Source organism: Meleagris gallopavo, chromosome 1, assembly GCF_000146605.3.
Source record: "Meleagris gallopavo isolate NT-WF06-2002-E0010 breed Aviagen turkey brand Nicholas breeding stock chromosome 1, Turkey_5.1, whole genome shotgun sequence".
Taxonomy (NCBI): domain Eukaryota; kingdom Metazoa; phylum Chordata; class Aves; order Galliformes; family Phasianidae; genus Meleagris; species Meleagris gallopavo.
The window spans coordinates 40,062,330-40,066,378 of record NC_015011.2 but is presented as its reverse complement, the minus strand read 5'-3'; positions in this window follow the sequence as shown (position 1 = coordinate 40,066,378).

Sequence of the window (4,049 nt, the reverse complement as noted above, 5' to 3'; positions counted from 1 at the left end):
AAAAAAAACCACAAAGCTCAATAAGATATTAATTTTGATGCACTTTGAGATATTTCACAAAATATTAAAACTGTTGAACTTTACGTGAAGTATTTTAATAAATTGTAGTTTTAATGAAATACATGTTTCAGCTGAAAGTTCTGATGAAAAAGTAACTGATTCACATTACTCCTTTTATCTTCTTATTGCCTTTTTTCTTTAAGAGACACTGCTTTTCTTCATTTTTATTCATATATGAAAATATTGTATTATGTATATATGAAAATAATGTATTTTGCCTCTTCTATTCCAGCAGCAACTGTCTGGTAATAGATTCAATTATCTTCATTTCTTCTGGTTATCTGCATGCATAGAAATTAGATAGGAGCTCTTCCCTTCCTCAGCATGTATTTAGATGTCAGTGGAAAGAATATACACACTCTGACTTAAATTTTGACTCTATTTTAGCCAATAAAGATCTTCTGATTCATTTTTTTATTCTTTTCATTTTTTTATTCTTCTTATTATTTTCAGGCTCAATTAGATGTGATACAAAACAATTTGTATTTGCTTGTGAAGTGTAATCTTCCACAGCTGTAAAATACACTTTGAAATTGATGGATTTCATTTTTCTGTTTGTGCATTGATATCATTTGAAGAAACATTTTTTTTTCTGAAAAAAAGAATCAAATAGCTAGATTTTTTGAACTATTTTTTAAAAGTGTATCTCTTTTGCTAACAGGTATTCTTGTCATTAGGAAATATATCTGTATGTTCGAAATCAGAATATTATAACATCCACACATAATATCTTGGCTTATGATTTTTATCACTTAAAGAACTGCAAAATTGAGTGGACCTACAGCCATACCTAGAAGAAGTACCGGAGTACTTTAGGAAGAGGAGGCTAAAGAATGGAAGATCCTGAATAGCCATCATTCTGGTAATGACTTTGGGGTGCCAAATATGTGAAATTTAAGGAAATACAAAAAATTCTTACTTACCTGTGCTGTAATGAAACCACTTCCAAATTTGTCTGCCCTTTACTATCACCCAACAATTGTTACAAGCCAATGGTAAGCAGACTTAGATGAGGATGACTCCATCCCTGGAAGCATTCAAAGCCAGGCTGGATATGGCTCTGGGCAGCCTGGTCTAGTGTTTGGCAACCCTGCACATAGCAGAGGGATTGAAACTAGATGACCATTACGGTCCTTTTCAACCAAGGCCATTCTATGATTCTATGATTCTACGACTTACTACCCTGACCCTAGGAAGGAGACCTTATACTCTTTGGCATTATCTAATGATCTGTACAGTTCCAGAACACAGGCTCAGAATCTTGAACCTTCTGGGCCTCCTTTCTGATTATCTAATTTCTGAAGGATGATATATCCAAACTGATGGCACATATCTACACCTCAAAAAAGAAGACAACTGGGCTCTGGTTCACTGGAGAATAAATGTGGAATAGAAAGGGACACAACCTTCTTCGCTATGTCTTCCAAGATTGCCTTGCTTTGTATTGCAGAGTTGTAGCCCCCTGTGGTCCATTTTTCAGCATAGATATTAGTAGTTTTTCTACTTTATAACTCAATACTCATCTTGCAGATAAGAGAGAAGGAAAAAAAGAATTAATTATGTATTAGAAAATATATTTTATTTAAGTGAGTATATGAAATTTGTCCTACATCCTACATCCCAAACAATGAATATTTTGCTGGAACTTATCTTCACAATTAAAAACAAACAAACAGGCAAACAAACAAACAAATATAGACATTTCTGTGATCAAAAATTTGTGCCCTCTTAAAATAATGAATGCTCAGTCATTTAAATATGTGGTTGAGTAATAATTTTATTTTACTGTCATCACGTCTTATTTCAGATGCCACAACAAGTATGCTTTCCTCTATGGGATACTCTCTATAATATCACCCTAAATTGATATACCATCTAAGAATTCTTTGTTTCTCAAATAATAAAGCAAGGTTATATGCAGTATAAAAAAACACGTACTTTCTCATGTAGAAATGGTTCAAAGATAAAAAGTAGTCTGTGTTCATATATCGGAGAATCTAAGCATACTTCTACTGAAGTGAAAGGAAAGCAGTTTTAAAGTATCTCCATAATTTAGACGCACTGCTCCATTTGCAATTGATAAAAATCATGCTTTGAAGTAATTTCTTTGCATTTGGAAATCATAACCAGGAGCAAAAAGCTATTGTCAGGAGAGTAGCATTATATCCTAAGGGAAAAGATTCTAATCCATATACCACAACATGCCAGGGTAATGTATAACTTTGCAGCTTGTTTCAGACAATTTTATTTCAGATTTCATTTTGCATAGATCTTCATCTCCTACAGCTTTCTTTTAATACATGGGAAAAGAAATAAATGAATATTAAAATAATAAATGGTGAAGATCATACTTAGCCTAACAAAATGCACAAAGTAAATAATTTCGGCATTCTTGGAAGTTATTACAGTATTTTGAATTTGTGTTTTGTGTAGCCAGAGAACAACATTTATGGCTCACAACTGTGAAGCTGGCAGAATATCATTCTTTCTCGTTACATACAAAAGACAAAATGTATTCTAATATATGCCCTAGAATCTAGCATTGGCTCCTCAATTAAGCCAGATAAATAAAAGCAAGCAAATCTATCAGTTAAGTAGATTTTCTTCATATTGTTTTACCATCACGCTACTGTGACCTCATGCAAGTCTTTTTAACTCATGCAAGTCTTAGACAGACTGGTAGCATATAGTATTTCTACTATGCAAAATGAACAAAATATCACTTTATTCTGATACCTTCTTTAGGAGACACTGTAGTTATGAATATTTTCCAGAGGAAAATGCTGAGCTCCAAACTGGACATCATCCTCTCTAATGACCATTAGTTCTGACCACTCTCCTGGTCATGAAATATCACCAAGTGATTCCTGCAGTAAATCCGTATCGTACTTAGTTGCATGTTGTTAAAACAGCCAGCCTTATTCCTCACAGAGTTCATTCAAAGAGTTCAAAGCATTCAAAGAGTTGTGAGAATTGGTGGATCTGACAGAAGGATACACATCTGTCTGTCCAACTCTTTCTCTCTCAGTGATGTACAATCTATTTTTAGGTGGCTGTATGCATATATATATACATATATATTCACACACATATATATGTATGCCTACAAGCGTATATATATATTTATTCATTTTTACATACATAGAATATATACTAGCTTCCAATAAAAATAATTTTCTAAGTGTTAGCAGAAAGAAATATGTGCTAGTCCCTTAATTTAATTGCATTTAGCTTGTAATTTTCAAATATATCACACTCTTTTCTATAATGATAAAGCTTTATCTTGTATAGACTCTTAAGAATTTTTCCAGACCTCATATTATGAATTTACATCTATTATGTTTCTTTTTAATTTTTCCCTTTACTTGCTAATCTGTGTTAAAAAAAATAGAGATAATTTTTTCATGTTAGGCACTCCACACATAATAGGTATAATTCTTTGGCTGGTGTCTGCAAGTAAGAGCTCTTTTTTTCTTAGATTATCAACTGTATTTTGTAACAGTGCATCTAAATTCATTTAGGCAATAGTACTAAGCCTCTAATAGATTCTGCTTGCAGGAATTCTGTGGTTTGCAATCCTTCTATTTCTCACATCAAAGGAGATGACACAGAAAAGATTACAGCATTCTAGTTCATATATGAGAGAAAATTCTAAAGAGACTAAACATAGAATCTTCTCAAGTACTGTAAAGAGAAAATAAGAACATATTTATTATCTACATTGACTTTCTAAATAAACTAAATCCAAAATGGCTGAAACCCTATTTGTTTTTTCTCTGCCCACATTTTAGCTTTAAATTAAAAAGGCCTACCTAACTGTATGAATTAAGGAACTCACATATTGAACTAATAAGACAGATAGCATGCACTTTTAAATAAAAAGGCTGAGATCTACTGGTACAGAAAGTAATTAGGTTAAAATAATGAGAAAAGATCAAACTATCTATGACTTCTGAAGATTTGTCTTGTAAATGTGTTTTTTTAAAAAT